This window comes from Pleurodeles waltl, chromosome 5, assembly GCF_031143425.1.
Source record: "Pleurodeles waltl isolate 20211129_DDA chromosome 5, aPleWal1.hap1.20221129, whole genome shotgun sequence".
In the NCBI taxonomy this organism is placed as follows: domain Eukaryota; kingdom Metazoa; phylum Chordata; class Amphibia; order Caudata; family Salamandridae; genus Pleurodeles; species Pleurodeles waltl.
The window spans coordinates 1,237,150,259-1,237,172,596 of record NC_090444.1 but is presented as its reverse complement, the minus strand read 5'-3'; positions in this window follow the sequence as shown (position 1 = coordinate 1,237,172,596).

Below are 22,338 nucleotides of genomic sequence, written 5' to 3'. Positions count from 1 at the left end.
ACTGTTGTCTGGAATATACGTGCAACAGTGGCGCGCACCAAGCATTTTGCAAACGCCGCCATCCTTTGCTAAAAGAATGTCTAAGGCAAGTTCAGCATCTATCAGGATTATAGCACCTGAAAACTTTGTCAACATGTTATCCACTATAGTAGACAACTTTCTTATTTTGATGGAATTCAACACAACTCCCAATGAAGGAATCATGGCTCCAAATATATCTCCTACCACAGCAGCTGCGGTCTCTCTTTTCTGGATACGATGGGATCCAGATGTCTTTGGAATCATCGATAGGTCATCCAGTTGATAAACCTTTGGGAACACTATACCCAAATAACATCTTCCCCACCATCCTTTCGGAAGACGATAATAGGCATTATACCCACAAATGTAATATACACCTGGTATGACAGGGTCAAGTCCGTTCATCATGAATGTCCATTTGGCCTTAAAGATAAACGTATGTTTACACTCACTCGCTCCTACGAAAATGTTATCATAATAAGATTCACCTCGATATATACAAAATTTCCCTACATGCCAAGCATCTAAAGCTATTCTCCCTTGTGTTTTTATTGCAGCAAAATCATAATGATCTACTGAAGTCCTCTTACTTAGCTCCTTTTCTAATTTCGCATTCATTTGTGCCCTTCTATCATCTGTGCGATCTAAAAAGCTTATTTCTACTGCAGAGAGCGAGCAGGTAAGGTTTTCCCTATGAGCGTGAGCCGTTTCAAAAGGTTGCATTGGCTCGAAAAATTCCCTCATTATTTTAGCATCCCAATCTTTAGCAATCTGGCTTAGCTGCGCTATTATAGGAACATATGCAAAGGTAACATCATAATTTGAGTAAAAATACTGTATGTTAGTTTGACCATAAAATCTAGAAGTTACTATACTACATGTAATCCCGTATGTAAGAGGCATGTGGTGATAAGTCACCCCTTCCTTTACTGATGTCGGTATCTGTGTACACACATAACAATCTTTCGCATCCATAGTCTCAACATATTCTGTTAGCAAGCGATAGAAAACATTATACGAAAGTTCCTTCTTATCATGCAAGTGTCTCTCATCTAATTCTAGTCTTTTCAATGCAGTTAGTTCAGTGACAGTAACAGGAGCAAAAGTAGAAGCATCAATTCTCTCATTCTCACCCTTTCCACGTGTAGCAAGCACTATTCCCACTATTATTAGTACACATGCAATTATCAAGCCTATACACACATATTTACAATATTTCATTCTACTGTTTTGTGTAGCCATGATCTGTATAGAATCAGAGAGCTAGAAGCACCTATAAGGAAACTATTTAGCAATTCAGTTACAAAGCTGAACGAGCGCAATGTTCACACAGTTTTCTTCAAGAGGCCAGTCACTTATCGGTTAGCAGCATTTGTCTCAATTCGGCAATAACTCAGTCTTTATCAGTTCAGCAAGTGTCTCATCCGGTTTAGCAATGTCTCAGCTGGTTGTTTGTATCACGTTAAATTGTAGCAAGCAATGTCATTTATCACCCTTTCAATCAACAGCGTCCATAAAACTTTTCTTTTCTATTGGTATCTCTTCTTCTTCGTTCTCGAGGCTTAGAGATACAAATTCGTCAGTCCAATCGTCATTGACTGCATAGGCCCATTCTGGACCAGAATATCTCCTGTTCGGTATCCTTTTCCTTTTCAATTTTGCTTCTCTTTTCGATTCTGCTTCGCTGGTACTTTCCTCTTTGGCCAAGTCTTTTCCTTCACTTGAGGTTGGTACCACGACAGACACTTCCTTTCTTTTCTCTTTTACTTTTGGCCTTTCTCCGTCGTTCAAATTTTCTCTAGTTCTTAGTTTTATTGGCGATATACTTAGTCTCCTCTTTGCACCGTGTCCACTTGATGGACCTGCGATCTTTTCTGTGGAAGCTTGAACAGTTTCATTCTGTCCTGCCTTGTCCCCTCCTTCTGGGGAATCAATCACGTTCTCCTTTTCTTTTTCTGTATCGTCTGCTTCTGGGAAAGCCCTCCTCTGATCAGGCTCTCCTGCTTCTTCACCTCTTTCGAGCCCTTCGTCACCGTTACTTTCGTCAGGCTCTTTATCACTTTCAGCTGCTTCAGGCTCTTTGTCACCTTCAGCTGCTTCAGGCTCTTTGCTACCCTCAGCTGCTTCAGGCTCTTTGTCACCTTCAGCTGCTTCGTCGCTGTCTGAGGTCTCTCCTTGGTCTTCCCCAAGTGAGTCGGTCATTTCGTCCTCAGAGAATACTTCTCTCTCTTCTGTTCCTGTCTGTTCGCTTTCAGTTCGGTTTGGCTCTGTCTCAGCGCTCAGCACTGTTTTATCAGGCACTGGCAGTTTCAGCGCTTCAACTTCCTCATCTGTGGGACACAACACTTTCTTTGTGTGACTGGCGTGAATCCAGTTGGGAACTCCCGCACACTTCACAGCGGTAGTTGTCGTCAGGATCACTTGGAAAGGGCCTTTCCAACGGGGTTCCAGACACGACTTCCTTACGTGCTTCTTTACCACGACCCAGTCACCTGCTTTCAGTGTGGGTCCTGGACCTTGAATCGGTGGCAAGGTGGTCGCTTCCACCTGGTGAGAGAAAGAGCGAACCACGTCAGCCAGACCTTTGCAGTAGTCTAACACCATATCATCTGTAATATTCAAAAGCGCGTTTGCGGGAACTGCAGGAAGTCTCATAGCCCTGCCCATGAGAATTTCGTGCGGAGACAATCCAGTCTTTCTGTCAGGGGTGTTTCTCATTGACATTAACACCAAAGGCAATGCGTCAGGCCATTTCAAATTTGTCGATGCACATATTTTCGCCATTCTTGATTTCAGTGTACCATTCATCTGCTCCACCAGTCCTGATGCTTCAGGGCGATAGCTACAATGCAGTTTTTGCTCAATGTTCAGCGCTTCGCAAAGTAACTTTATCACCTCGTTATTGAAGTGACTTCCTCTATCTGATTCTAAAGAGATCGGGAATCCGAAACGTGGTATTAACTCCCTCAGCAATAGCTTTGCAACTGTAAGGCTGTCATTTCTACGTGTGGGGTATGCTTCAATCCAGTGACTAAAAATGCACACAATCACCAACACATACTTCAAACCTCCATGCACAGGCATCTCAATGAAGTCCATCTGCATTCTACTGAACGGGCCACTCGCCCTACCAATGTGGCTCGCGTTCACAACCGTTCCCTTCCCTGGGTTCATCTGCTGGCAAGTGACACATCGATGGCAAACTGCTTCTGCAGCTTGACGGAATCTGGGGTTAAACCAATCAGTTTTGAACAATCTTATCATGGCATCTCTCCCTAGGTGAGCCTGCCCATGATAGAACCGCGCAAGCTGCGATAAGAGACTATTTGGCAAAACAAATTTTCCCTCATTTGAAACCCATAACTCATCTGGTCTCTTTATACATTGTGATTTAATCCAGGAATCTCTTTCATCCTCCCTGACGTTATTCTGTAATGCTTTTAATTCATCCATTGTATCTATGACCTTCAAGGCAAATGCTTCAGCTGGTTCGAATTCTGGTTCACTTATTGAATTCCATTCATCCCTGAGTAATATACAGTTCAAGGCACAAAATCTTGCGACTTGATCCGCATATGCATTTCCCAGAGAAACATAGTCCTGTCCTTTTGTATGAGCACTACACTTTACCACTGCAACTTCGGCTGGCATTTGAATGGCGTGTAACAATTCCCTTATTCTCTCCCCGTTTTTCACTGGGGATCCTGAAGAAGTCAGGAAACCTCTCTGTGACCATAGTTGGCCAAAGTCGTGCACAATTCCAAACCCGTACTGACTATCAGTATAAATGGTGACTTTCATCAGTGTAGACAATTGGCATGCTCTTGTAAGGGCTACAAGTTCTGCTACTTGTGCAGAATAGACTCCTTGGAGCCAGGATGCTTCCAAGACACCTGTTACAGTACATACAGCATATCCTGCTTTCAAAATTCCCATCCCATCTCTTAGACATGAACTATCAACAAAAACAATTTGGTCATTTTCATCAAGCTTAGTATCCTTAATGTCAGGTCGGGGTTTTGTGCAAAATTCAGTCACCTGAAGGCAGTCATGCTCAACGTCTTCAGCGTTCTCAATTTCAGCATTTTCACCAGGAAGCAAGGTTGCTGGATTCAACGTAGTGCACCTTTTCAGCTGCACATTCGGTGAGCCCAGAATTATCGTTTCATACCTTGTGAGTCTTGCTCCAGTCATGTGTTGCGTTCGGGAGCGGGTCAAAAGTATCTCAACTGAGTGAGGGACCATGACTGTTACTGGGTGTCCCATCACTATTCCTTCACTCTGAGTGAGGCTGATACCAACTGCTGCTACGGCGCGCAAACACCCTGGAAGTGCTGCTGCGACCGGATCCAAAGTAGCTGAAAAATACGCTACTGGTCTGTTTATGCCACCATGGGCTTGAGTCAAGACAGACAAAGAACATGCATCACGTTCATGACAAAACAATGTGAAAGGCTTTGTGTAATCAGGCATACCTAAAGCTGGAGCCCTGCACATGCATTCTTTCAATTCAATAAAAGCATCCATCTCATCTCCTTTCAGCTCAATTTGATCCAAGGCATCCTTCTGGGTCAGTTTCAGTAAAGGCTTTGCTAGAGTTGAGAAGTTGGGAATCCACTGGCGACAGTAGCTCACCATTCCCAAAAACTTCCTCACCTCCCTCCTCGTTTTGGGTGGACTCATTTGAAGTACACTTGTTATTCTTTCCTTCATTATTCTCCGTGACCCTTTCTCTATTTGGTGACCCAAATATTTCACTTTCTTCTGACAGAACTGCAACTTTGAAGGAGACACCTTGTGTCCATTCCTTCCCAAATGGTTCAGTAGAGCAATGGTATCGGCTGTGCAGCCATTTTCTGTCTTAGATGCGATCAGTAAGTCATCGATGTACTGTACTAGGATTGACTCGAATGGCAGTTCTAACACTTCCAGGTCTTTCTTTAGAATCTGATTGAAGATTGACGGTGACTCAGAAAACCCTTGAGGAATTCGACACCAACTGTAAACTCTGTCTAAGAATTTGAAACAAAAGAGAAATTGGCTGTCCTCATGAAGAGGCACCGAAAAGAATGCCTGTGACAAGTCGATGACTGAGAACCACTCGGCATCGCAAGGGACTTGAAACATTATCACAGCTGGATTCGGTACTACAGGGCAGCATTTGACTATGATGTCATTTATTTTCCTCAAGTCCTGCACAATTCGGACCTTTCCACTCGGCTTTATCAGTCCCATGATTGGTGAATTACATGGAGTGCTTAACACTTCTTTCAGTACTCCCTGTTTTACAAACTCGTCAATGAGTTGGGCGACGTTCATAAGGGTGTCTTGTGCCATGTGGTATTGTGGGGTCTGGGGAAAGGTTACATTGGGCTTTACAGTCACTTTCACTGGTTCCACTCCTTTCATCAATCCCACCTCTTTCCCTGTCATATCCCACACTTCCTTTCCGACTGTTTCCCGTAATTCAGCTGGAATATCTTCTTCAGTTATCATCGGGAAAAGGCAAATCAGAGGATACTCTTCATCGACAGTTTCCATCCCATCCCCCTCTACACTGTCCTCTTCTTCCCCATCATTGCTCGTCTGAATTTTAATTCCATCGTTCGAACACATAATCGAACATCCCAATTTGCACAATAGGTCTCTCCCTAGCAGTGCTATCGGGCTTGAGTCACATACCACAAATTTATGTAACCCTTGATAGTTACCAATGCTGACTGGTACTGGATCTGTGATTGGGTTCGTCAGGTGCCTGTTTGCTACTCCCACCACTTGAACTGTTCTCCCTGAGAGTGGCAAATTCGGTACTTCAATGCTCTTAACAGTTGAACGTGTGGCTCCTGTGTCAACCAAGAATGAAACACGATGACCCATGACTCTTCCCTCTACATATGGACCCTTTTGATCAACTTCCAAGGATGCTGCAAGCACACAATCTCCCTCCTCTCCTGAACTTTCACTCTCCCATACATTGTTTATTCCATCCTCACTGTGTAATGGGAACTGTTGTACGGTGCCATTTGTATTCATTACCTGACCCGAGACCTGTGGAGGAACCATCACTTGCTGCTGACTCATTGGTGCCAAAGGTATTTGCATTTGCTGATTAGGTACCATGGGAAACTGCTGTTGCATTGGCTGCATTTGCGTCATATGCATACGGGGCATCTGCATCTGCTGCGGCTGCATAGGTTGTAATCCCTGCAGCTGATTTATGGTCTGAAAATTTGGGTTTGGACCTCTCATTTTCGTTCCCCTCATTGTCTGAAATGCATTGACATCATTGTTTTGCTGACCAACACCTGCACCTTCCTGCACCACCATCGGGCACTCGCGTTTCCAATGTCTGACAATTCCGCACACGTGACACGGCATCACCTTTTTCAATGCCTGCACACCATTCGGAGTCACAACAGTGTTCAAATCCGGACCATTATTCCCAAAACCTCCTCTGCCTCTGCCTCTCGCCTGTGGCTGAAACATCATATTTCCCTGCAACTGCTGCTGCGGTTGCGGTACCTGCTGTTGGAACCCTTGCAACCCTTGCAAACCTTGCAGACCTGTCTGAGCTGCTTTAAGTTGCATCATCATCACCTTCTCTTTCAGCTTTTTCTGTTTCACTTCAATTTCGTCGCTACAGTATTTCGCATAATTCAACACCTCATCAATCGGTTTCGACTGCCAACAAATCAAATGCGACTTTATCATCTGACTTATCTCTGGTCTCAGCCCTTCCACAAATCTAAACACAAAATGAAGCATGTCCTTCGCCTCTATTGTTTCCGTGCCACTGTAGTTCTTGAACGCCTTCAACAACCTCTCATAGTAACTATGAATCGACTCTTTAGCCTCTTGGGCAGTTCGATCGATCTTCTGCCAATCCACGTTTTTCGCGGCCACCTTCGTCTTCAAATGCTCAATCACTTATAGTACAAGCTCATCACCATAGGTGATGGTGCACCCGTATCCCTGTCTCTCTCTGGTTCACTTGTCGGCCAACCTACAGCTCTTTTGCAATCCTCCCACAAATCTGCCGGAACCACAATCTCAAAGAGGGTGTTCAGATCTTCCCAAAGACATTTTGCAAGCTTCACAAACCTATCAGTCTGTTGATACCATTCAATCGGCTTCTCTCTCAGTTTGGGAAAATCATCCGTAAAAGACTGAATGTCGCTTCTGTGCCACGGTACATGTATTAATTTTCCCCCTGCTGTCTCCCTCATTGGTAACATGGTTACTGCATCACTACTCTGCGGTCTTTTCTCGTTGAGCTCTGGGACACTGTCTTTCCTCTTTTCCTTTCTCTTTACCCATCTGCTTTCCCATTTGTCTAAGCACCTCCACACTTGTGCACTCTGCAGCAATTCTCTAAGGTGCGCCTTCATGCCTGCTGACCTCATGTGTTCAAAATCTGTGGTCCCGAAATCCAATCTATAGCTCCTGCTCAAGTGTTTTGTCTTGTCTATATCAACCCCGTTTTTGTCAGCTATTTCTTGCAAGCTTCTATGTACCTTGTTCACTTCTCTCGTAATCCTGGGACATAGATACCTCAGCTCTTCTTCCGAGTAGGACTCTAACCTATTCACACCCATAGTCCCTTCCACCAATTCTTGCGCTTCCATGTTCAACCTGACCCTATTCAGATAGTCTTCTCCCTTCCCACTGGCTGAGCTTTGTGTAGAATTCAGACTGTTGAACCACTGTGTCAGCTGTTGCGCATTCAACCCCATCAGTGTAGCGTTCACATCGACTGCCATTGACGGTTGCGGCAACTTTTCAGTGTGCGATGATAGCGGTATCATCAGTGGGGGACTCGACCTCACCACTGTTGACTGAGCACATATGGGACTAAACTCCATGAGGGACCCAGATCCAGTTGGCTGAGTCACTATCGGAGTTGTCTCTGGAGTGTTTTCTATGCACCTTCTTTCCATCCCATTTTGCACCACTAATCCTTGACCGCTCATACCTGAGTTAGGCTGACTGTACAAAGGTACCGGTGGACCTACAGTAATGGGTAGGGATATCGCATCTGGGTTCTGTCCATTCCCCATGTTCTGAGACATGTTCATTCCCACACTATGGGTCATCATTGCCGGCATGCCCATTTGACTCCCCGTCATCTGAGCATGTGCGTTTCCCCCCTGCATCTGCTTTTGTGGCATCCAAAACTGGGTTGATTCAGCTTGTGCCAATGTTGGGTTGCGACCATTCTGTACTCCCATCACGGTTGGATCTAGAATCGTTCCCGTACTGTTGGCACTGCTGTAGTACCTTGGGACCTGCGGCTGATAATTTTCTGCTGGTTTCAATATAGGCACATCTGGATATATTCTCCTAACCTGCGGTATCTGCGGGGTGAACAGTAAACTCGGGTCCTTAGATCCCGATGGCGTTCCTGAACTCGGAGTTTCATTATTCTGTACCGGTGCCTGAGGGGCAGAACTGGTACTTGGACCTTGTCCATTCTCTGCATAAGGTGGCGGACGGTCGTTCAGCAATTGCATTATTAACTCCTCATCCTCTAACTCCTCTTCTCTCCTTAACTTTTCCTCGTCCTCTCTATCTTTGGAACACCTCCCATTTGTCTTACAGGTAACCTTCTTGCCTGTCGTCTCCTCTTCTTCCTTAGTAATTGCGGGAAACAATTTTATCCCCTGCAATACATCCGACCTCCACATCTTCTGTGCATTATCCCACCTAGCGTCCGCTAGTGTCTTTTCTACCTTCCTTATCCTGGTCTCAAACTTATTTTGCTGTTGCTGTCTAGCCATTAGTTCCCAAATCGCTAGAGCCTCAAACTGTGCTGGCCTTGGAGGTACCTTCATGTCGTACATCGCGAATCTCAAATTCTCTAGGATCCTTATATTGAATGTCCCATGGATCGGGAACGCTACGCTCCCATGTTTCTCTGTCAGCTTGTGCCATTGCTTTAGCCAAAGGCACGGAGCTACCCCCTTTTCCTCCATTACAATGTAAGCTGGTGTGCCTTCGGGTGGCGTCTCCTCTCCTACGCTCGCTTTAATGTAAGACTCCCCCTTCATCGCACTCTTTAATGCTTTAAAAAATTTCATTTTCTCGCCTTTTATTTCACAAAGTTTGTAATCAATAAGTGACTTTAATTCCCGGAATACTCTTCGCTTGCCTTTCCCCTTCCAATCGAGCCCCACGGACTGCGTCCAATCCGTGCGCGACCCTTCTCTGCAACCAACCTATCCCAGCGCGGCTCCTAGTGACGTCACACTCACACACTCTGCGGCTGACAAAGCCTCGCGGCTAATCCTCCTTCACTCAGCTCCTCTCGTAACAACTTCTGGCATGTATCGCAAGCTACCAAACAATTATAATACAACAGATCTGTCGGTTTACTACAGGAAGGGTAACACAATCGCTTCAGGACCTTAGGGATTTTTCACTAGCCTCGGCAGTTATTCCATCTTTCTCGGTCCCCACTTTCGCAAGCAAATCTGACCCGCAGACTGCTCTCAACTTGTCAGTGATCTATTCTAGTGCACTTAGAATTTTGTCAAAGCCCGAAGTCGAAGTTTTCTTTCACTCCCTTAACACACGTACCGACTCGTTGACCACGCCCGGTCAACCTACTAAACCGCCCAGACCACAACATAAAACAAGTGTCTCATACACTTTTCAACATACTCCGGAGTCTCTTGACCTCGCAGGGCCCGTCTCAACAACAACAACCACGTGGACCTTTTTCTGCACAAAGCGCCACATGCACATGAAGTTCGACGACTTCCCTACTCTCACACTCGGAGTCGCACCTCCGCTATTTTCTATGAAGTTCGACGACTTCTCTACTCCTACACTCGGAGTCGCACCTCCGCTATTCTCTAAAATCCTCGCAACCTTTTCACACAATCTGCGGCAATAAGCTATGCAAGCGCAAAATCCTAACTTCACTCATACCGTCACTAGTACTACCAACGCCGATTCCACACCTCCATTCTCTCCATTCGCAAGCTCCGAGATCCCGGGAAAGTCGCGGTGGACCTAGCCCATCATCATTCTGTCAATCTGTTTTACCCAAGAAAATCTAATTCAACTTCTCGAGTGGGATCTCAAAAGTCGAAACCGTTAATTCAACACCATGTATGTCTCTAGTGGGGTCCTAAAAGTCTAAACCGTCCTCTGCTACCATCTACTGATAGAGCGTTCCATACTAATAATTTACCTGTATTTTGGACGCTCTTTAGGCCGATGAATCTTTTGGCTAAGTGGGTCTCTCTTCACCCGAGATCAGTCAATTTAATGTAGTCAATAATCAATAACGAACATAAGCAATGCCCTGATCAACATAACACTTAACAATTAATCCAGAATACATTTCGGCGAACCATGACCTTTCGGTCATGAATAACCACACCAGTTTATTCAAAGTTAATGAATTTATTTCCCTATATTAACAAAGCTAGCACGATATAGATGTGTCTCAACACCAAATGATAAACGTAAATGAACATTAATAGCTGTCCATAACGGCGGAAAAGATGCAATCTATGCAGCATTTGAATAACAAGGCATTCGATAATAGCAATGCAAATCACTAATACTATAATCTGTAATGAGCTAATTGCATACATTGGTCAGCACAACAAGGTCTCGAATTGCATCGTGCAACAAAAAGAATCCTCATCTAACCTCAAATTAGCATCGGCATGTGGGACTTCATGCAAAAACAATTTAGCAACATTAATTTGGAAAACTCCTAGCTAGGGTTCTTATCAAAAATCAGCAGTTGGTTACCTAAAAGAAACACAATGCAATTGTACAATTTCCTTTCATATTTACCAATTTCAATCAGCATTCAAGGAAGTCTTCGTCTCACAGGTACCGGTTTCTCGATCAGCATGGGACGGGGCAAAGGGGCAAGGTGGACGGGGCAATTGCCTCACGGCGGCAAGATAAAACTACTACTTCATGCAAAGGGATCAAAGTTAAAGTCTCTAGGGTAAGAATCATTTAAAGTCTCTTTCTCTCGATTAGAGAAAGCATCAGAGTCTCTTTCAAAATGGCGTCGTAACAAGGTGGGCCATAATAGCTGCAATGTCCTGCAAAATGGCGGGTATCGGGCTGGTAATGGCTGGTAACAGCAATAATGGCTGCTTTCTTCTCGTGCACCTGGTTTAAATAGACAACAGTTCAAATCCAGTAGGGTCTTCCATTGGAGGGTTCTTTGGTTGGCTTCAAATTGTCCAATCAAAAACAACAGTTCTCAAGCTTTTACTTAAGCATACATTATCCTTGGAGACGGGTACGTAAGTTGCAACATTTTATACCAATTAACTCTCTTTCAGAGCTTCCATTGTCCGCACCTGCAGATTGACCTTGGAGCAAAGAGAAAAATGCCGGGCTGGCACGAAACCTTAAGATAAGCATTTGAACGATCTCAGTGGAAAAGTACAGCTTCAAGCAGAAATACACGTTTATTAGTACATTGGAAAAATACAAGCATCTAAATCGTGAGACCAGGCAACTAGGCCGAAGCCTGCACTAAAGTTATGCTAAGCTAAAACATTTCAAACAAGCAAATCATAGCACACGTTTACGATTATGTCAGATTCGTAAAATTCGAATACATCACGTTATATAAAGCACGCTTATAAATGTTGGCAAACTACTCTGAGGGCACATTTTGTCCCCGTACAACCCTTATTAGTTCGGTTAGAGTCACACATGATTATTTCACTCTACGTTTATGCGCTAATAAATGTAAAACCTTCATTTCTGCGTCATCAATATCACTTTGTTGGTTGTGCGAAAAGGGGACATTGTCCGTGTCTTTTGAGAATGTGAATAGGTTTCTGCATACTGGTGGCAGACATGTAACTGTCTCGAGGCAAAAATGGAAGAACCTTAAACATTCTATGGGCATACAGTACTTCTGCATGATTTGTCGGGGCTGCCTAATTGGCGACCTATGTATGTGAAGAGATGGTTGTCAATGACACTGATGATGGCAAAAATTCGAATACTGAGTCTCTGGAAAAGCATGAAGTTCCATCTAACAGTCTATGGCTTGAGCACGTAAACGAAGCTGCATTTAAAAAAATAATAATATATAGACTCAGGCCCAGATTTATTAAGGTTTTGTGACTCTTTTACACCACAAAAGGGGACACAGGGTAACTCAAAACTTAGAATGAGGTTTACCTAGCCATGCAAGGCCACCTTGTGTGGCTTGATAAATTGGGAGTAAATAGGATAAAATTAGGAGTAACGCAAGGTAGCACATTGCGCTGCCTGGCATTACTCTGCATGGTGGGGGGCATTGCATGGGCAAAGCATGAGTATTCCCATACTTCCACTTGTGTATTCTGAAGTATTCTCAGAGTTACCAACATAATTTTATGCCTTCCCACCAAGGGTGCAACAAGGAAAACACACTTTTTTTCCTTGTTTTATTCTGTTTCTAAATGTGTTGCATTGTGTAGCACATTTAGAAATAGGAAAAAGCCTCCAAGGATTGTTTTTGGGTAGGAAAGTGTCCCTTCCTTCACAAAAACAATCCTGCCGGTAATGCTCGCCCCCTTGCTACATAGTGCAAGGATGCATGTGTTGGTGTTAGACTGCATATTGGGTGCCAGCACAGGAAGAGAACAGGAATGCACCATACCTTGATAGATATGGTACCTTTCTGCCTTTTCCCTTTCATGCTAAAAGAACAGATGATGGACAGAATGCTGAACAAATCAAGCACTCACCACTGTCTGGGTTCAGTCCATTGTTTCTTTGCTCACTACGCCACCCCAGTTTGGACCCAACCCCATGCAGATCAGTCTTCACCCTGTTCTCTCTGGGAACGGACAAGCCTGAACTGCCAGGCCAGGTCCTCCCTGGACAGGAAACAAACATCCTGAGACCAGTTTCAGGGTATCACCTCTTATCAGCCAGGCTTACTTGAATCCAGTGACACAGTAAGCATGGGACCGACGTCTATGTACACCCTTCCCACTTAGAGCAACAAAAGCAAAAAGAACAGATGGTGGAAGGAATGCTGAACAAATGATACATTCACCATCAGTCAAGATCTGGGTTTAATCCATCATATTTTTTGCTCACCACGCCACACCAGTTTGTACCCAGCCAGATCTGGCGGTTTGGGCTGGACTGTTCCCAATGGTGAACAGGGTAAAGAATGATTTGCATTTGGCTGGGTTCAAACTGGAATGGTGTGTCTAGCAAAAAAAACAAAAACAATGGATATAGGCCCAGATGTCTGACTGGGGGTGAATGTTTGACATTTTTCAGCATTCCGTCCATCACCTGTTCTTTTTACATGCTTTAAGTGTGAAGGGTATGCTCAGGCTTTTGTCCCTTGCTCGCTATGACACCGGAATCAAGCTAGCCTGGCTGATGAAGAGTGATACCCCAAAACTGGTCCCAGGATGCTTGTTTTTCAAGCCAGGGAGGACCTGGCCTGGAAGTTCAGGCTGGCCTGTTCACTTGGAGAGCAGGAACAATACTGATTTACATGTGGCTGGGTCCGAACTGGAAGGGTGTGGTTAGCAAAAAAATAAAAATAAAAACTGATGAATTTATGCCTAGATCTAGATTAAAGGTGAATGTTTGACAATGTTCAGCATTTTGTCCATCATCTGTTCTTTTGTATTTGCCACCATAAGTGGGAAGGGTATGCCCAGAAATGGGTCTTGTGCTCTCTATGCCACTGGATTCAAGCAGGCCTGGCTGATGAGGGTGATGACCTGAAACCAGTCCCAGAATGTTGTGTTTTTCGGTTCAGTGAAGACCTGGCTTGGCAGTTTGGGCTGGACTGTTCCTATGGGGAGCAGGGTCAAGATTGATTTGCATATGGCTGGGTTCAAGTGGGAATGGCGTGGTGAGCAAAACAAAAAAGGTTGGATTTAGACCCCGATCTGTGACTGAGGATGAATGTTTGACTTTGTTCAGCATTTTGTCTATTATTTGCTATATTTGCATTTATTTCTCATTCATACAGCGTAGCACAGCACAACACATGTTGTCTTGCTGCATTGCTTTGGGTGAAAAGGGGACTCATTTCAATGCCAAATTCCCAACCTCTAATATTGAGGAGACATTATATGGAGGACCCAAATTTTGTTGTCAGCAGTTATGGATGTAATAATATGAAAAACTTTTCTTGAACACCAATAAATATTTGTTATAGGGAAAAAACAAAAATAAACATGACTGCAGGCCTGCCACATGTAACTTGACTGTGCAGGTTTAAACTGCAAATTTGACCTGTCAAGATAACAAATCTTGACAGGTCAAGATTTGACAGGCCTAAACTTTCGTTTTAAATATTAAGTCACCCCTAAGTTATCCATAATTTCCCATAAGGCAAGGTGCATGATATTTAAGAGTAGGACATGCAAACCTTCAAAGTGAAACATGTCTTTACAGTGAAAAGGTCTAAAAAGCTATTTCATTGTAGCAGGATTAGCTGCTCAATAGGAAACTGCTGCAAAAGTGGGTAGGGTTACACTTAGGAATGTTTTCTATATTAGTTAAGGAGGGGTCAGGAGTTGCCCTGCCCACAAGGTAGGGCCATGAGCTTAATTAACTTCAAAGGATGTCTACCCTGTCATTGGCAAGCTGCAGATGTGGGTAGGGTTACACTGGGAACATTTTTTATATTGGTTAGGGAGGGTCCAGGAATCACCCCAACCATAGGCTGGTGACAGGAACTTATTTAACTTCAAAGGTTGTGTACAGTGTAACTGGCAGATGTAGCTCAGACTGGGACCTGTCTCCTCTATTGTCCTGCTAGCCAGTCACCACTCCCAGTGGGAGAGAAGCTGTGCCCAGACCCTGTTCTTGGTGACCACATTGGAGAGGTTGCTAATTTCCCCCAACACATATCGATGGTGGGCACAAGAGCTCGGCACAAAGGGAAAAAAGTTTCTGCCATCTTGATTTTAGGTACAGAGGGGCACTGTGGGATTGTTTACAGTACGGCACAGAGGAAACGCTGCAAAAGTGGGTGAGGCTACACCTAGGAAATACTTTCCTATTGTTTAGGGAGGGACTGGAATTCACCCCTGCCACAGGCTAGTGCCAAGCATAAATGTGGCACCCTCTTCAGAATACTGTTGGGCCTTTGGAAGACAGAGAAAGAATCCACCAACTATCGTGACCTGTGAGGAGAACCTTAAGGCTTGGACCTGCTCTCACATGTATCCAAAGCAAAGAAGTGGACTCCAAGGTTAAGCCGACTAGCAACAGGGGCACAAAACCTGCAAGAAGCCCACTTTCCTAAAGAGCCCACTTTCAACTGGACCTGCACTGGACTCCTCCTAGTGGCTTCTCTTGCAGTGATTTCTAATTGTCAAGTGCTGTTCTTGAGGTACTAGAATCCTTGGCTATTGTTATAGTGTACCTCTTCTGCCAGAACTGCAAGAACTGGGATTTTGAATGCTTTCAGTAACATTTCCAGCAGGAGACTGGGACTGCAGCTGAGCCAAAACATCAACATAAAACCGCTATTCAGAACCAACTTGCTGGTCTGTCCTCGGAGGGAGATCTGACTTCCCTGAAAATTTCTAAGTCTGAACATAGAGGGCTGCACTGAGAGTGTCACTGAGCGAAAGCCGATCAACATCAACGGCTTCCTGTGCAAGGGTGCTTGGCATTTTCCACCTTCATTGATTACTGCACTGCCATGGTTGAACCCCACTTCATATTCTGCCTGCAGCTTAGCTCTCCCATGACTAGTCAACAACCACTTTTCTCCCAACAAAATTTTCAAGTAGAAAAGTAACTTTTAGACCAGCACCCATCTGGGCCTCGTATCTTACCACTTCTCATCGTGAACGGCCTCAGAACTTAGCCTTGTCCCAGTCTAGCATGACCAGTTGCCTGCCGTTGGCACTTTCACTTCTTGGTGCTAATTTTACTCAAAACATTAAAAAGTTATATTTCCAGTTCCTTTTACTGGATTTTAGTTTTTTTGGTGTCATCCTGTTGTCTATTTTTATAAAGTTGAGCAGGATTTTTATTGTGCTGCTTTCAACTTTCTACCTGTTTTGATACTTCTAAATGCTTTGCACATTTTTCTAAGTTATGCCTGTCTGCTCTATACCATAGCTACCAGGTGTTGAGTTCAGGTTTAAATTACTGAAACATTTACTGGACCCAACAAGAAATGGATTCTATTGCTTGTGGTGAGCCACCATCTACCCTAACTAATAATCCTCTTTCTCACATATCTTTTAAGCATTCCCTTAAAAATAGTCAGAAAACTATAATCGAAGTTACATCACTGAACACCTACCTGATATAAAAGGTTGCCTATTGTGGTGGTAAGGTTTTTTGTTGTTGAAAAAAATAGAATGCTAGTCCTCATAGCTGTGTGACTATCAAGAAATTCACCTCCTTGTAGAACATGATCCACCATTTTCTTGATAACATTTTGAAGGTCATTTGTATGGTCCTTGGGCATTGGTTGATAATTCTATCTATTGTTCAGTAATCTTTGTGTTTCCTATTGATAGTCTGTAGTGCCATCATTATTATGTTTCCATCATTATCTGCAGATTTTATTACAGTTGCTTGGGTAGTCTGCAGGCTCCTAATGACCTATTCCATATCCCTGGTCACATTAACCTGTAATTTGTCTTTACATGATTCCACTTCGATGATTTTCTGCAGGACTCTCCTCTCAGAAAATGGAAATATCAGGGCCCAGGGAGGATAATGGTGGAATGACATAGGGAGAATTACTGAAGTCTGTCGAACTGATAGACTGCTGATTCATAGGTTTGTTTTAAAAATACTTATGCAGTTATTTTTATTTTATTCTGGGCTTCTAAGTAAAACTTAAAGGGATCTTGCCTCAGAGGAGGAGCAAATCGTTATCCTTTAGCAAGGACATCTGTTTCAGTTCTTAATACTAAGTTGGAAAGTGTTGGAAGTGACCTTCTTCTGTGTGGTGCACCCCCAGATACTTGCCTTCTTTTGTTGAACCCATTTTTATAGGCCACGGGACTCTGCACACTTTACTCCTTCTAACTAGTAGCAAAGGGCATGTTCTCTCACTTTTAAACATGTCCAAATTAATATACACCTAATTAGCACATTTAGGGGCTTATTTATGAGAGGCTTGCACTGCTGGAGTGTCACTTTTTGTGATGCTCCAGTGGCCCAAACCTCTCAACCATATCAATGAGGCCAAGCAAAGCCATATTGCTTGGCTTTGAATGGCTTCAAATATGGAGTAAAACAACGCAGCACAAGTCGCTGCGTTGCCTTACTCTAGTCCAGGAAAGCGTTCCATGGGTGTTGCAGTGGGTTTTCCAACGTAACACCCATGGATTTTGACGCTGCCCCAGGTTTACTTAATCATGTAAATGGGGAAGTGCCAAAACCTTATGCCTCCCGAAGTGAGGCTTAATGAGGAGAAATATATTTAATAATATATTTTTTCATCTTTCCATGTGTGCTGCATTCTGCAGTACACATAGAAAGAGGAAAATGCCTCTCTGGATTGTTTTTATGCAGGAAGGTGTCCCTTCCTGCACAACAACAAACTAGTATGCATCGCAGGCACCCTTGCACCATGGTGCAAGGGTGCCTGGATTGGTGCTGGGCTGCCAAAACAGCGTCAGTGCAGGGGCTCACTGTAACGGTAATTTAAAATCAAACGTAATTATAAAGTTAGATTTCATATCACTATAAAGGAAAAGGCACTTATAGAAAGTTTTCTTGTTCTTGCCTAACACCAAAAAGGCCTTTATGCCAGTGTCCAGCTGGCACCTACCTAATGATGACTTCCCTGTGGTGAGATTTGTAATGCTCCCAAACAGTGGACAAAGGGCCCCAACTGTGGGGAAGAGGGGTTACCTTCCTTGACAGGAAGACTTGGGAGACTCTGCTCAGTCCTTTCCTGAGATTCAAAGGATGCCTACGCTTTCACAGGCAGATGAAGCTCACACGTAGCCTTTCCTATCTTTTGTATTTCTAGTCTGGGTGGTTCCACGCCTAGTGGGAGGGGGGAGCTGTCCAGAACTGGTTTAGAGGGAGCAAAAAAGATTGCCCCCCATCCACAAGCTAACAAGGCCATAAGAATGGCATTCCTAGAAGAACTGCCTTGCTGTCAGAAGAGCCTGAAAGAAGATTGTATCTGCTTGCCTAGACTTCGGGACCTTGGAAGTGACTGCAGGGGTCAGTTGGGTAACCTCCTGTTTGAGCTACAGAGCCACATTAAGCTTTCAGAGGCCTTTTCCTGCTTTCCAGCTGACCAGTCCCAATAGGAGTTGATCTAGCCCCTCTGCAGGCCCCCGTAGGAGTGAGTCCTGACCCCCAAGTACTGCCCCAAATGTCCTGGACCCTTGGCTGTGGTCAAAGTGTACTTTTCCCTGCCTAACTGAAAGCTACAATGGACTTAACTCCGAGCACTGTCACCAAAATCCTTCATCAACAGCTTCCCAGTACTTGACGTTGAGCAATTCCCGAACTAAGGCTTTACATGACTCAACGCCAAGCAGGACCCAAGCAACGTTGACAACCTTTGTCGATGGCTTCATGGGGCCCCATGTCAAACAGCCTCCAATCGCCTCAGACCTGCATTGGCCCCCAGTTGTCATTAAGCACTTCTTTGGATTCAGCCTGCTGCCTAGCCAAGCTGAGAACTTTCAACCTCAGTAAAACATTCTAAGTCTGTGAGAACTATCTACTGAATGAACGTAGGGAAATATTTAGTAAAAATTGGCATAGAGTAGTGCTGCAAGTCTTTTTGCAAAACAACAACAAATGATTAACAGAATGCAAAGCAAATTAAAGATTCTTCCCCAATCACAGACCTGGGTTTAATCCATCAGTTATTTTGCCTGCCACACCATTCCAGTTTGGACCCAGCCACATATAAATCAGCATTGAACCTATTCCCCATGGAAACACTCCAGCCCAAACTGCCAGGCCAGACATCCCTGGACCTGAAACAAACATGCTAGGACCAATTTCAGAGGATCACCTTTCATCAGCCAGGCTAGCATGAATCTGGTGGCATAGCAAGCACGGCACCCATGTCGGGCATACCCTTCCCACTGGGGGCAACAAATGCAAAAACAACAGATGATGGACGGAATGCAGACCAAATCAAACATTCACCCCCAGTCACAGTTCTGGGTGTAATCCATCAGTTTTTTTGCCTACCATGCCATTCCAGTTTGGACCAGCCATATGCAAATCAGTCTTGACCCTGTTTCCGTGAGGAACAGGGTCAAGACTGATTTGCATATGGCTGGGTCCAAACTGGGGATGCATGGTGAGCTAAAGAATGATGGATTAAACCCAGATCTGTGACTGGGTGAGTGTTTGCACTGTTCAGCACTCTGTCCGTCATCCTTTTGTGTTGCTAAAGTTGCCCTAAGTGGGAAGGGTATGCCCAGACATGGGCCCCGTGCTCACTGTATCACTGTGTTCAAGTTAGCCTGGGTGATGAAGGGTAATAAAACCAGTTCTAGGATGTCTTTTTCAAGGTCAGGAAAGACCTGGCCAGGTAGTTTGGGCTGGACTGTTCTCATGAGGATGAGGGTCAAGACTAATTTGTGTATTGCTGGGTCCAAACTGTGGTGCCAATGTGAGCAAAAGAATGTTAGATTAAACCCGGATCTGTGACTTGGGGTGAGTGTTTGTATTGTTCAGTATTCCATCCATCGTGCTTTTGTGTTGCTAAAGTTGCTTTAAGTGGGAAGGGTATGCCCAGATGTGGGTTCTGTTTTCACTGTGCCACTGGATTCAAGCTAGTCTGGCTGATGAAGGGTGATACCCTGAAACCAGTCCCAGGATGCTTGTTTCCAGTCCAGAGAGGACCTGGCTTGACAGTTCATGCTGGACTGTTCCCATGAGGAAGAGGGTTAAGACTGATTTGCATATGGCTGAGTCCAAACTGGGGTGGCATAGTGAGCAAAAGATAGATAGATTAAACCCAAATCTGTGACTGGCGATGAGTGTTTGCAGTGTTCAGCATTCTGTCTGTCATACTTTTGTGTTGCTAAAGTTGCCCTAAGTGGGAAGGGTATGCCCAGACGAGGGTCTCATGTTCACTGTGCCACTGTATTCAAGTTAGCCTGGCTGATGAATGGTGATACTTTGAAACCAGTCCCAGGATGCTTGTTTCAGGTTTAGGGAGAACATGGCCTGGTAGTTCGGGCTGGACTTTTCCCATGAGGAACAGGGTCAAGACTGATTTGCATATAGCTGGATCCAAAGTGGGCTGGCATGGTGAGCAAAAGAATGATAGATTAAACCCAGATCTGTGATTGGGGATGAGTGTTTGCAATGTTCAGCACTCCTTCCATCAACCTTTTGTGTTGCTAAAGTTGCTGTAAGTGGGAAGGGTATGACCAGACGTGGGTCCCCTGCTCACTGTACCACTGGATTCAAGCTAGTCTCATTGATGAAGGGTGATACCCTGAAACCAGGTCAGGTTGCTTGTTTCTGGTTTAGGGAGGACCTGGCTTGGCAATTTGGGCGGGACTCTTCCCATGAGAAACGGGGTCAAGACTGAGTTGTATATGGCTGGGTCCAAACTGGGGTGCCATGGTGAGCAAAAGAACAATGGATTAAACCCAGATCTATGACTGGGGTGAGTGCTTGCATTGTTCAGCACTCTGTCCATCATCCTTTTGTGTTGCGCAAGTCTTTTTTCTGCGCTGCCCTATGCCAATTCGAAAGCGCAGGAATGCAATTTATTTAGGAAATAAAGTGCATTTGTGTCCTTTCAGCTAGTGCTGGCTCACAATTTTGTGCCTAGTGTTAATGCAGCAACCCTTGCACCATAGTACAACGGTGTCTGCATTGCTGGCAGGATTGATTTTGAGCAGGAAGGGGCACCTTCCTGCACAAAAACAATCTATGGATGCTTTTCCCCTTTCTATGTGTGCTGCAGAATGTAAAAACTAGGAGAAACAAAAATATTTCTCTTCGTTACGCCTACCCTTGTGAGGTGTACAGTTTTGACACATTCACGACCTTGTAAATCTGTGAATGCGTCAGAACCCATGGGTGGTGCATGGACAAACCCACTGCAGTGCCCATGGAACACCCCCTGACGCAGTGTAAGGTAACGCAGTGACTTGCGCTGCGTTGCTTTACACCATATCTATGAGGCCATGAAATGCCATACATAGTGGCATTGTATGACCTTGTAGATAAAGGTCTCCCCTCTGTGCCTCCGATGTGTCAAAAAAAGTGAAGCACTAGCGTTGCAATGGGCTTGTAAATATGCCCCCTGATCTCTTTATCCAACTGGTGATCCATCACACTCGGCCTTAACTTTTGACTTGATCCTGGTCTCGCACGACCAGACACCTGCAGTTGCCGTTTGTGCTTCTTAGAGTTATTTTTGACTCAAACCTTCAATTGTATCTCATTGGCTCATCCAGACAAAGACTGAGGTGGGTTCTCACCCCCTCACCTAATACTCTCCAATTGTATGGGGAAAGGTTTACTACAAAGAAACTGACTTGTCCTTCTGCTTCAGATTATCTGGGGGGACTAGGTTATGTCATTCACGTATTTTAGGTGACTTCTGCCTCAAACTAGCTGTGGTCCTCCTGGTTCTGCTTTAAAGAAAAGAGTGTAGCAGGCTACCAAAGAGTTGGTCTAGTTGCCCTACTGAAAGTGTAATTTGGAATCCTGAAGCTGTAGAAGACAAAGGTTGTTCTTCTGAGTTCTCCTCTGCCTTGTTTGTTTGATCAAAAATCCATTTGCAAGGACATCCATGCAAAGATTTTAGCAGCTTCTTGATTGGGTTTTTGGTTGAATAAAGCTTGATAAATGAGGTCTAGCCTGCAGACGTCTAAGGAGAAGGTGAAGGCTTGCATCTATTTTGTGGTATTATGAGTGAAAATCAAAGTAAAACCCTTTTAATTCTATGCTCCCACTATTACCAGATGCTACAACCTGTAAATATGTTAGCTGGATTAGCATGTCTGAAGGCCTCAGGCACATATATGACTGAAATTAAAAGCATACAAACTTATCAAATTTGTTTAAAAGTGTTTTTTAAACATATCAATCAACCTGTGTGACCATTTGTTAAAGCCTAGCAACTTTGTGTCACTTCATAGGTAAACAACCTTTTATGTGTACAAAATATACATGTTTTTTTTTTAAACAGACGTTTTTGGTTTTATCACAGTCAGGTGACCTGGTACCATGCAGAGAATAAACACACCTGCCCCCGAGCTGCATCGTGGACCAATCCCAAGATTCAGTAGGATATTTGACTGGTCTGGGGAATGAGGGCTGACAGGTTTTCAGGCTACTTCCTCAGGAAACACATCCCCACTCTCACAGAAACACTAG